The following is a 13930-nucleotide window of genomic DNA, read 5'->3' as shown; positions in this document are numbered from 1 at the left end:
ATACAAGTTCTAACTTTACTTTGCTGACCTGCATTATGTTGCCACATGGAAATAACATAATGAGCATAGATTATTTTGTTTCCTTGCAAACCTTTAATTCTAAAGAAATCTAGAGCAATAAATGTGCATGTTATACAAAGTAAACATTTCCTATCACTGTATGAAAAAACTCCAATAAATGCAAAGTATTAGAATCTTATTTTGTAACAAAAAATGTTTAACCCTGAAATTATGTGTGCCAATAAAATCTCAAAAAGATTTTTCAACCAACCGAAACTCCTTATGATGATTTGGTTAAAAATTCCATCATTTAAAGACTTTTACAAAAGGGTTGATTGAAATTTTGACACAAGACCTTCAAAATTATATATTGTTGTATAAACAATAACTGAATTTTCTGTAAAATCAACTTCTTTTCTTGTAGTTCAATAAACCAGTCCCCAAACCCGTATTGATACATGGGCTCTTATCGTTTCTTAATATATAATAAAAGGGACAACAATTTCCCATTTCTCCTGCATTCCACTTAAGATCTGAAACCAATGCTTCAAGCTACGTCACTGGGTAATAGTTTTGCACCAAAGTTCAGCTCAGAGAGTCAAAAATTTTCTAATCCGGATTTCCACCGAATACTCCAACCCCATTTTTCACATTTAGATCTTTTGGATGGAGTGTGGATTCAGAGCAATTACATATAAAAAAAATTGAATCTGCCGCCACCGTAAGGTAGCTTACCAGCGGGTCTAGCAAATTTAAGCTATGTTATATTGACTTATACCTACATGAAATCCATAGGAAAATTATTTATTTTCTCAAAAATGTGAAGTATTGTAATTGTGATGTCTTTAATCTGTAGACAGACTAGACGAAACTCAGCATAGATGAAACCTGACCCGGTACTCGCCATTTGCGTTAATAGTCACAGGACTTCACAAATCTCAAACAACATCAGAAGTCCAATAGTCAAGTGATATCAACAATAAACTTCTTTTTAATGTTGTTGTACAAAATTTAAATTATATTAAATGAAATTATATTAAATGAAAGTCTGATACATTTTGTAAAAATCAGATAGAACATATAATTCTCAACATATTAATTTTGAGAACAACTACAAGAAACTTTGCCAGTCAGGCTGATTCATCAAGCAGAGTAGTCTGGTTCCCTGCTTTGTATGCTCCCTGTGTGAGAGAGTGAGAGAGCACATGTCAACATGGTAGTCACTTGATAAAACAAAACTCTGAAGTTGGTCTCGGAATAAATATAGAGAATTTTGTGCTCTTTCGTTTTTGTATTTTTATTACAAACTGTATACAACTTTTAATTAATATTTTTTTCTACAATATTTGAAAAAAATGTGAGATTCTGTGTGTTCGTGCGACATGCTACTGAAATCGCTAGTACCAGCTCAAATTTCATCAACGCATTAGTTTAATCATCTTTCAGCAGATTAAAGACATAACAATTTTAATACTCACAGTTTCTGAGAAAATAAATATTTTTCATATCAATTTCATGCAGGTATAACTTGATTTAACAACATTTAATTTTGCTAGCCCATCCACTAAGTGGCTATGCTTTAATACCACCATGTTGGTCTCTTGTGATGCTAGACTGGTTTTCATACCTTCCATATTAAAAAAATATGGATATCGAGCTGTCTGTGAAACAAAAAGTCTACTAGATGAATCTGATCCACTGAGCATTTGGATTATCTCAACAAATATATTTATGGCAAGCACCCAAATGATCCATACTGCAACCTCCTAATATTCTGGTTAGAACTCGATAAATTTAACTAACAATCACTTTAGTTATGAATCAATTACGTAATTCTTTTGGGCGTCACGCTGTGAAGGAAAATTCCCGGGGGTTTTCCCGACTTTTGTCAATATTTGCAAATTTCAAGAACTTTTCATGGTCAGTTAAAAAAAGTCATTTCTCCTGACTTTTTCAGGATAGCATTGCGAACCCTGCATCACATAACATACTGGTAGATCAGGGTCTATATTAATTGTTCCACTCGTTACTCCTAACAAACTTGACAGACCCAGCTCATGCAGTTGGAACTGGCCTATAAGCATGTATATATGGTATACACTAACCTAACTTATAAGCAAGTATATATGGTGTGCACTAACCTGCATTTACTAACTGAAATATGTAAATGACATTAAACATCAATCAATAATAACCATATAAAAGTTGATTAACTGAATGAATATAACATTGTATGTATACATCTGGGTATATAAAAGTAATCACTAACCTGGTTTTGGACACGGAAGAAGAAAAAGATCATGAAATTGAAGCCTGCTCTTTCAGCACTTGTTCAATGCAGGTGAAAACCAATCACATGTAAATATAATGATTAGGTACATTCTTTCTTTTCAGTTGGGTAGGTCGCCCAAACAATTATAAATGTAGATTTCTATTGGTCAACATGTAACATTGTGATCAGGTTGAGCTAAATTTATTTCTGTATAAACTGTATGGAGAACTACGTTATACCAACTTCTACAAATAAAGTAACTAATGTAGACACTGAAACAGAACGCATGAACACTGATTGCCTCAAAAATGAAATGAAAATGTTAGTGGATTTATATTTTATTCTAAACTGATTTTGACATAATCCAATAACGTGCATTTTTTTCTGAAAATAAATCATTCTTTATCAGACTAGATTAGATCCAAATCTGGTGGGGGGGGGGGAATGTTGCATGTTTGCTAGATCTTGGTCTGTTGTGCTGCCTTTATTCTGCCAGCAACTGATGTCTTTGAAATGGCAGAATTTTTAATATTTTTGCTAAACTTACTATATCACATAAATTTCATACATACACAGTATCTGATATGCCTTAGAAAGTGGGTAATATTTCACAAGCTGAATTATGAAGCATTCTAAATGAACCAATGAGCCAACTATTTCCCAGTTAAACAGCAGGATGATCACAAATTAATATCAATGAAATCTCAAAAACAGGAAGGATGACCATAAACAAAAACAATTTAAATCTCTAAAATAAAAAAAGTAAGAACTCTTATGTAACCAATATCTCTGAGCTGTGAAACTCAAAATCAACCAAAAACACTAGGGCTACATCACTTTCAATGTGGCTGGTTACAAATAAAATTATAACTGTTGGTAAATGGGTAGTGAGATTGGAGGGGTTGGGTGCAATTACAAACATAATAACAATTTGACCCTTTGGGTGCTATTTGCTGTGTGATTCAGCTACTGACAGTTTATACCATAATAAACCCATAAATCCCTACATTAAACTCTTAAATACACACACAAGCATATATACACTGTATGATTGTATAAAGGTAATATCTGAACTGGTTGTTGGACACAGAATAAAAACAACCCATCTACAAAATTATCTGGTCCACAATCTTTCTTTTCAACTGGCAAGGTCACCTAAGTCAAAGTGGGTCTACTTGTACTAGTATATCAATGGTATTCAACCATCAGAAAACACCATTAATGGCTCATTCAATGAAACCACTGATTGGCTTTTTATCCTTTTCAACCTTTGGTTAGCAAAATCACCCAGGACTGTTATTTTTGTTCATGACTAAACCCCTAATGTAAGCAACTTGTAAATATTTTTCTAAGATTTATCATGATTTTGTGAAATCCCATGATAATACAATTGAAGTATTTGGGGGCAAAACAAAGAGTAAGACTCCAGTAAACCAGTATTTTCATCTACTGAGAACAGAGTTAAACTCTGCCAAGCCTGTGTGTAAAAGTTAAAGAGAGAAACAATCAAGATACACAAATTTATATTCACTGAAAGATACTGCAAACTAGGAATTCATAACATTCTTTAAACACTATTACTGAGACGCTGTCCTTACTTAATTGTACAGTATTACAAATGCCAGTTAAAAAGGGCCAAATATGTAATGTTAGCAGTAGTTCACTGTTCTTTTAATGGATTTCTCCAGAACAGAAAAACGTAATGGGAGAGTAGTGTACTCTCCCCCTTGCAGGGTATATGACCGGAACTTTAACTTCTCCTGCATAAATTCTACTTGTCCTATACTTGTGTATAATTTTCAAGACTGAAAACCTAACTTCAAATACAATATTGTTTGAATTATCTGACAGGTTTTATACATGCAGGCTTTTTCCATTGCCATTTCATCTCTGCATGGTAAATGTGTTTCAAATGTTATCATGAAATTTCAAAACATTTGGCTAAATGTAACCTTAAAACCCACAACTAAGAATAATTTCAAGACTAAAATTGTGTGGATATATTTTAGCTACCAATATCCTGTGATATTTATATAGGTGAGACAATAAAGATCATTAATTATTTGTTTTAACTTTGTTGTTTTTTGTACAGAAAACATTTTTTGTTTCAGTTTTTTTTATATACAAGAATAAGCTCAACATGACAATATTTTAATGTTTTTTTTAAACCCAATTTTTTTAAATAAAAGGTCTGCACAAAATTAGACAATGACATGTGACATGAATTGTGGTACTTTTTCCAGTCAATTTGGAAATAGACCTACAATATCATATTTCACCAATACTTTGTAATGTTTGTTATAAGGAATTTGATCTTTCAAGTTGACTGTTTGTCATAGATACAACATTGCTGTGAAGTCTCATAAAATATATTACCAGTCTGTAACTGAAACATTTGTGCAGAAACCATTTTTCTTCTTTCAGACACAGTGACCATGACCTTTGACCTTCTGCCCTCCCCCCACCTCCAAAAGGGTTCTTTTTTAACTGAAGTGTTGTTGTTGTTGTTGTTGTGGGGTTTAATGCCATTTTTCAGCACATGATAGGCTATGCATGGCAGCCAGTATTAATGGAGAACCGAAGTGTATGCCATCAACTAAGTAGGGCCCAGGTCTGTGATGTTGAATTAAAGTAAATATGCAGAAACCATTTTAATTCTTTCAGTAACAGTGACCATATCCTTTGAGCTTTTGGTACCAAACACAACAGGCTTCTTCATTACCACAAGTACAAACCATCCACAAAGTTTGTTCAAACGATTATGACCCATATTTTTTTACCCTGAAATCAGTAGGGTTCTTCCTTATCCAAATTGCATTTCATCAATAGAGTTCTGTAACCATAGATGATGCAGAATTCAAGTTAATGAGCAGAAACCATTTTTCTTCTTTCAGTCAGTGACCTGGACCTTTGACCCTGAAGTCAATATAGTTCTCCTCTCAGTAAGCCATCCACAAAGTTGGCAACCACACATGATGGAGAAATGTAGTCATTGTGCAGAAACCATTATTCTTCTTTCAGTCATAGTGACCTTGACCTTTGACCTTTTGATCTTGAAATCAACATGGTTCTCCATTATCCCAAAGTCAAAGCCACAAATATAAGTTTGACAGCCAAAGATGATGAGTGTGTGTGATTTGGATTTTTAACAAAAATCGGCTTATTTTTTCTAAAGATGATGTTATTCTAAACGGTTTTTGTGGAAAAAATTGGTAGGCTTTTATGCCAAGATGAGAAAATAATATGTACAAGTCCTCGTTTTAAAGCTTTAGAAAATACTACCCATCATATCAAAGCTTAAGCATATTAAGGATGAAAACTGCAAAATTACCAAGTGTTTGCTGACAAGAGATTTGCCATACATTACCATGGGCACACACACACACACATACATGAGTGGCACTGATTAGTACCTTCATTTTTATTGTTGTGGACAAGTTAAAACTTACATATTAGTTCAATAAACAAAATTATATTTGTACACTCAGCACAGTTCAGAAAGTTGTCATGCCTGACAGTTCATGAAGCAATTCTGAAAACCTATCCCATCCCATCCAACCCTTCCTTTAGTTACAACTCATTTTTTTTCTCCCTTTTAAGCATATATTCGTATCATACTAAAACTGTGTTAAATGTATAATGTAAATCTAACTGGTTCATAATTGGATATCGGCGATGTTGTCAGTCAGATTGTTGATGAATTTCACAATTTTTCTTTTATGTTAACATAAGAATCAGACCCTAGTGATTTCAGGAGTACATGTATAATATATTTGTCACAGGTTTCTTTATATTTTCATGCAATGAATAAATTTGTATAATTACTACATAAATTAACTTGTCTGGAGTTGTTGAATGTGTCATTATTGTATAATTCTGAGTGAATGGTCATTCTGTAATTCCTATTCTCAAAATAACATTCAGGCAATGACAGCTTAATGCCAATATAATGTGAATAATCATGGCTTCTTATTGTTAATGTTATTTAATACTCTTGATAATGGCTTTGTGTTAAGCATTACCATTATTTCATTTATATTCTCTCAAATATCTTCCCATCTTTTGCAAAGGTGTGTGTATGTGTGTTTTGGAGTTTCAGTCATAGTTCTACAATGTATGCAGTGTGGCAGTTTATAGTAATGTAGCACTACGGGCATATGATGCAAGAGAAGTGAAGCATGATGTCCCACCCTGTCACATTATCCTCACACAAGGTCCTAACACTAACCTCTTAATGTTGAGCACCTAGCAAGGCAGCTGCTGGTTCCATTTGTACAAGTCTTTGGTTTGATTAATGTTGATGTATTTTTTAACATCAATGGAAGCTGCATATTTTGGAGATAACCCTTTTTTGGGCTCCTGCGCAGTAAGTTTCTTACAGCCATGCGCAAAAGTGGTCACTGCAATGGGATAGAACTGAAAACTGAAGTGTTTGTCACATTACTTCCCAACCTTTGCAGTATAGTGCATAAGCACTATGCAGGCAAATGTACATGATATATTCCTGGACCATGCAAATTTGAATGCACTATGTCGAGTCCAACACTTTTGCTGCACACATTAGTGACATGCCACAGTTTGGTAATGATTATGTGGACACAGTGAGTTCTCATTATAGTTAACCATGGGAGAACAGTGATGAAGTCATTATTGCCAACAAAGTAATGAATGTCATTCATTTATAGCATTTAACATGTCCTTCCAGCGTCAAGTTGTCAAGTGTAGGCACCCAATTTTTCCACCAGAATTTATCTTTTCAAAGCTGCAGTGCAGGCTGAGCATTGACACTATTGACAGAACTTGCAAGGATAAATCATGTTGGTGATGATATAAAAGACTAGGATCTGATGACACTCTGCTGCAGTCAGAAGTGAAAGGAAATCAAAACAGCCATCTGTATCAACAAAACTAAGCTAATGCTTTTGCCAAACTGATGAACCTGAGTTGATTTACCTACCATAGGGCAAATGTGGCAATGTTATGATCAGTGACAGGAATACTGTGTAAACAAGTTTTGTTTTTAAAAAAAACAACAAACAAATTCTGCAGAAATCCATAGCAAAACATAGGGATAAACCTAACAGTTTGCTATAACCACATAATTAATGAGACTTGAAAGGGTTCAAAAAAAAAAATTAATTACTATTTATTCTGAACAGAATATTTATGTTGTTGTTGTTGTTGTGGGGTTTAACACCATTCTTCAGCACATGATAGGCTATGCATGGCGGCCAGTATTAATGGTGGAGGAAGAACCCAGGAAAACCCCGGGAAGAACCACCGGAATATTTATGTGTAAGTAGTCTGTGAAAATGTCCAGCTGATTATACTAATTAATATTAATTAAGAAACTAAATTGAGTGTTCAAATGAACTGTCTGACTACCAAACTCTCCAACCAAAAGAAATGGCAATCCACACTATCAATACTGCACAGGAGCAATGCAAAATGGGTAATTTCTACCACTTTTGGAAAACAAAGCATGCATGATTATTGAAAATATGCAGTCAGTCCTTATGTTTTGCACAATCCTGCCTGAATAGCTTCAATGGTTCTGTGTACATTTTCACTTATAGCAGGTCCTAGACACAACTCCAATTTATCATATGATTCCTGTGTAATTCCAGTAAATACACCCATACTACATTTTATTATATGTAACATGCATAACGATGGTTTAAGCGAAGGGAAATTCTTGTGAAATAGTTGCCCCAGAGCCCATAATTATAACCAAATATGGCAAAAATCAAAGCCGAGTTCAAATTTTCTTGAGCAGACTTCCCCTCCTCCCCCACCCCTTTGGCTACTGAAATCTTTCATATTCAGAACAAAATGTTAATTCTTTACTTTTTCTGTTCAAAGTGCTATGCAAAATCATTTAATCATTTATGTTGTTTTTTATCAATTATTATTTATGTCTTCAATTAAATTTAATGTACAAGTCATAAATTCACATAAAGCCTGAAGATGTGTTCTTTGCCTGATTATGTGGAAATTATTACTCTGTTGAAGGTAATCAAATGTTTCGTAAAATGATGAAGAGTGGGCTATTACTTTGATATGTCACATATTTGCAGCAGTAACCTACTTTCAAGGTAACCATCTAGTATATGCCGAATACATACATATTCAGCGCTAGACCAAGGATCCCAAGGGCACAAAACACTGTGCACCCCATCCTCTATCTAACCCATAAACATGTCTAACTATATGTTTCACCTGAAAATGACCTGCACTACGGAATTTTCCATTCCAGATTATGCTTCATTTAATGTTAGAGAATTCATTCATAATCTAACAGTTTTTATAATAATAATTTGCATTCTTTCTGCACTATTTTTCTTTTCAAAACATTAATCATTGATAAATAGATAAATTGTATGCATAAATTTTTTTCTTTTTTATTACTATTTCAACTGCAAAATAAATTTAATCTTCACCGAAAGTGTCTTCAACCTCAAAAATATGTTACACTAGAAGCTGCCAAAGAAATTTAATCTTTTGATTAACAAATATATTCTTTAACATCGATATTAGTTTCCATCTTGGTTTTTACTGACTTGGCAATTGCTAGCACAAATAAAGACACTGATGGAAGTGCACAACAGTAAAGTATATATAGTAACCACAATTTTTAATTAAAAAGGATTTGGGGGACAAATTACCAAAACTAAAGGAAGCCCATTATCCTACACTCAAGGTACAACATTTTATATTTGTAAAAACAAATCACTATTTAAGTGAAAAAGTTTTTGCAAATTTCGTTATCTCACAGAGTTTGCAAAAAATTCTATGCTCATATAAACCATGTCATTTACAATGGTAAAAAATTTTAACGGTGAATTTAGCACAACTGATAAATGCATTCTATGGACTATTTATGAACTAGAACTTTTTGTCATGATATTCTGTTGCTGCCAGTCATTTCAGTTTTGGAAGCTTGACCTTTTGACACCTACCTAAACTGTTGAATGGTCCAAGGTTTTTACTGGCAAATTCAGTAAAATCCATCAATAAAACCACAAAATCCAAGAAAATTTTATATTCCATGAAAATTAGTTGTAATACTTTTTCTTTTTGCTTGGTGTTTTATAGCACAGCAACACAAGTAGTTTTTTTTAAGTGCCAAGCAAATTGGAGTAAAGTGCCTTATCCACTGACATACAACTGTAGCCAACCTGGTTTAGTCCAATGGTAGGATTCAAACCCAAACCCTTTCAGCTGGGAGTATGATATGCTAACCACTGTGCCAATGCAGTCCCCCCCCAAAAAAAAATGAATTCACATTGCCAGTGTATTACTAATACATTAATGGCATATAAAAATCAGAAAGCATATACTCAATTACAGTCTGTACTGATTTGAAAGTCTAAACTCCATAGACCCAGATCTGCCATTGTATAATGTTCCAGAAGATCTGAATCAATGCAGTTTATTAAGAGTTATTAGTAAAACAAACAAAATAAACCCTGATCTGCAACAGCAAAGATAGTCTATCATGTCTGCATTTGAACTCGAATTATGATTACACATGGCAACTGCCATTTTCTCCCTCCAGCTTCCATTTAAATCAGAACTTGATAGCTTTTCCTAGACGAAATTAGTTTTTTCAGATTAGTACGAAAAGCCTAAAATAACCAAGATAATGGAATAAAAGCATTTCTTTATCTTTATTTCAGGTTCTGAGACAATCTTGTTCACCAAAAATAGAACTGATCAATAATGGTTTCCTCTGGAACTCCAGAGCCTTTCTAAAAAAGATAGCAGGCTTTATTTTAATGATAAAAGCGCACATTCTTTGAAAGTGTCAGGAATACTGTGATATTCCCCCATCTATTCATTTGTCTGTCCATGTGAGATTGGGATCATTTTCATTTAGACCCAACAAGACACCACAAGTCTTCTGGTCAAAACCTCATGCTGACAGGATTTTCCATTTCGGAACATTAACATGGGGGGGGAACGATTAATCAATATATGTCTGTATCATCATTTTTCCATATTGATATCCATATCAATCGATACAAAGTTATATTTACCATACACATGTACAAGTTACTCACATCTTCTGCAGTCATAAATAATTACAAGTCATTTGCCTTTTCATTCTTAAAATTGAGAATTAATCTGAGATAGCTGTAGCAGGCATATGCACTTAATATTTTCAGTAAAAATGATAAACTATTAACAACACTCACTGGCCATTTGCAATTTAACAAACACAAGTGTCAAACTCACTCAGTTTTAAATCTGCCACCCACCCACCCCTAAATGGTGATTATTTTATCCTGTCAGCATGCTCAGTCAAAGTTAATATATATTAACATAAAGAAGACATTCCAGACTTATTTCCTATGTTTAAGGACTTTAGTAATCATTTAATATCCGTTTTTATGTGAAATTTTGTTTTTGCTTTATAACTTGTCTATTTGTATCAAATATGAGGGCTATACTTCCATAGTGTCATGAAGCAAAATAAATTACATTTAATTCTGATTGGTGGTTATTGTTTGCCCAAAGAAAAACAATAACCACCAATCAGAACTAACTGTAGTTTTTTCATCATATCACTAAGTGAAATTGTACATTGGTAACAAGTTAAGAATGTCTCCTTCGGCAATGATATATGTAATCAGCTATATGAATGTACCAACCGACAAAAAAACTAAATTGGCACAAAACTGGCAAGGCGGCAGATTCCAAACCATCCTGTTAAGTTGCAGAATTGGGGAGGGGGGATGTTGTCAATATTACCTGTTTTCACTCACAGAAATGAGTGTCTTTGGGGCAGTTGTTTTGCAATGTGAAGGATTTGGTTGTTAATCTCCACCCTCATACTATGACTTGTTCTATACAAGATTTTGTCTGCAGCACAATTTCTTCTATTTTGAAGATAACACCAAAATGCTTTTCAAATTTAAGACATGAAGTTGGTAAGAAAATGTTTTAAAAGCATTCATGCAGTGCAAAACAAAGGGCATAGTGACCAAGACCAGTTTAGATCAAATGGAACAGCCTAAAATGGCCTAAAAGGCTGAAAAGAAATCACCAACACCTAACATGTAGTCTATTTGGAATTATTTCTTTTTTCTTGTCAAGAACGAGAATGGCAAAATGAAGAAATCATAATTTCTATCTGTAATCTTCATACAGAAATACAACCAGTCTGTCAACATACATAAAATTGCCCCATCCTACTACTGAGAGACCTTCCAACTTAGATTAAAAGACCATCAAGTTAAAGTATGTATCGATAATGTATCATAGGCTGTGTATCGTGAATTGTATCGCTATACAGCAGGCTTTTGGAGAGCTTGCAAATAAGAGCTTTGTCTGGATATCTAGATGTCTGGGCTACACCATTTTCATTTAGGACCATCTTGAACTTGGGATAAATGACAAAATCAGAGCAATCCTCCAACTAGCTCAGAAAGAGTAACAATAACAATTGTTGTTGTTGTAGGGTTTAACGCCATTTTTCAGCACAAGATAGGCTATACATGGCGGCCAGTATAACAGGTGGAGGAAGAACCCTGGAAAACCCAGGGAAGAACCACTGACCCATGAGAAGCTACTGGCAGGCTTTCCCACGTACCCATGCTAGCCTAGCCTTGGACTCGAACCCACACAGACAGAGGTAAGATGGCAGCAATCCAGAACAGTGAGCGCTTTAGACCACTCGGGGCCCCAACAATAACAAACTTCTGCTAGTAAATAGACATCAGGCCATCCTATCAGAGCTAAAAACAAAATAAACACCTGCTGCCCTTGGATCTATGAATCTTGATAGTGTTGCATCTAGGATCCCAAGGGCAGGGGACACTGTTCCATGCTTTCCAAATGTGGGTATAAACAACATTTTAATGGGACAAATGAAAAGAGTAGTATATAATACACCTGAATTTTGACAGTTTTTCCACCTTAACTTTGACGTCTGCACTGTATTATTACATTTTCCTTGGAGAATTAATGTTATAAACTATTTATCATGTGCTCAAGTAATTCATGAAAAAATTAATATATTTGAATATCTGGTTAACCTGAAATGAGCAGCATCATGGAATTTTCTGTTACAGATCATACTTTTATTTAACTTGTATTCACTCATTATCTACCAAACTAATAAATAATTCACAAATGATAAATTGTGTATTTGCATAAATTTAGCATTTGTCCATAATTCACCCTCAAAAGTAAATGAAATCTTCATCTCTGAAATTGTAACTTTAACCTCAAAAATATATTACACTAGAGGTTGTCAAAAGACTTTATTAAATACAACTTGGTTGACTACCACAAACTGCGTTTTCATTCCCAGATATTCAGTGATGATGTAAAGTTAGTACTGTAACAGAATGTTTTTAAAGTATTCCTGCAGTGCAAAAGAAATGGCATAGTGGTCAAGACAAGTCCTGCATCTGATGAAATGAAGCAACCTGAAACGGCCTAAAAAGCTGAATTAAAACCAACAACTAACAGGTAATCTGTTTGAAGCAACTGTTTCAATATCTTGTCAAGGTCTATGTCTGCTTGCAATTCACATAATGGACATATAACAACATATCAACACATATTATACGCATGATAAAACTATCAAGCTATTATGTGTATCGATAATGTATCATATTGTAGGCTATGCATCATGATTCATATTGATAAGCAGCAGAGGTATACCATTTCGCCCCTACAAGATGACCTCATTAATACACAAAGATCTTACTCATATCTGAAATTGTCAGAGATATTGACAATATAAACCTACACTCCAAGTTTGATCAAAGTCAGATAGAAAACATGGCTTTTGGACTGGTAACAAGCAAATGTTATGGGCAGACACATAGCCATGGCGTATTACCAGATGACCTAAAACAAATCTTTGTAAACTCTTCATGCAACTCAGTTTGCAGATTTTTCCTAGCAAAGAGAAATATAAACCAACATTCAAAGTTTGATCAAAATCAGACAGAATGAGGCAAAGGGAAAACAACATGTTGTACAGAAGTTATAGCCCCTTGAAAAAGTCTGCATACAGAAGTCATGTAGGTATGGCAGAAGTACCTTTAAAATAAATTCAACATCCATTCTATTAATAAACTGTCAGAGCCACAATAAATTAATATAAATATCTGAACAAATCTGAAAGCACTTAGCATCATTTCAGGTTTTGTAGCACACTAAAAAAAAAAACATACAATTTTAAAGGACAAAGACAAATACTCAACAGTACTCAATTTACTAGCAGTGGTTAAAAAAGTAAGAGATGATTTATTTGCTTTTACATACCTGCCACCTGAGCTTTGTCATCTGCACTAAACTATCAACTTTCCCTTGAATGCATGTATTATTGTCATGAACACTTTAACAAGTACTCAAATATCCCATAAAAACATTTCAAATATCCCATAAAAACATTTACATGTTTTGATTACATGGTTCACTTGAAAAGAGCTCCCCATGGCAATTTTTCATACTAGATCTTGCTCTTATTTATTTTTACTATCCACTCATTTTTTAAATAACAATTTCACATTTTTTCAGAAATATTTCTTTTCAATCTAATGACGAAATGATTAAACGCAAACTGTATTCTGAAAGTTTGTCACTTCCCTAAGTGAGTCCTTAGAACAGCCATAATTTAACTTCAAAAGAGTGCTATAA

At 33.9% G+C, this 13930-nt stretch overlaps 1 protein-coding gene across 9 annotated transcripts in view; it reads right to left on the bottom strand.

Annotated features, from left to right (window-relative positions):
* Positions 1-13930, bottom strand: part of LOC149776422 (histone deacetylase 5-like) — a 348169-nt gene that overhangs the window by 201435 nt on the left and 132804 nt on the right. The window lies entirely within an intron of this gene.

This window comes from Sinohyriopsis cumingii, chromosome 18 (assembly GCF_028554795.1).
Source record: "Sinohyriopsis cumingii isolate HCF-2022 chromosome 18, ASM2855479v2, whole genome shotgun sequence".
Classification (NCBI taxonomy): domain Eukaryota; kingdom Metazoa; phylum Mollusca; class Bivalvia; order Unionida; family Unionidae; genus Sinohyriopsis; species Sinohyriopsis cumingii.
This window is presented reverse-complemented; position numbering and strand designations above follow the sequence as displayed.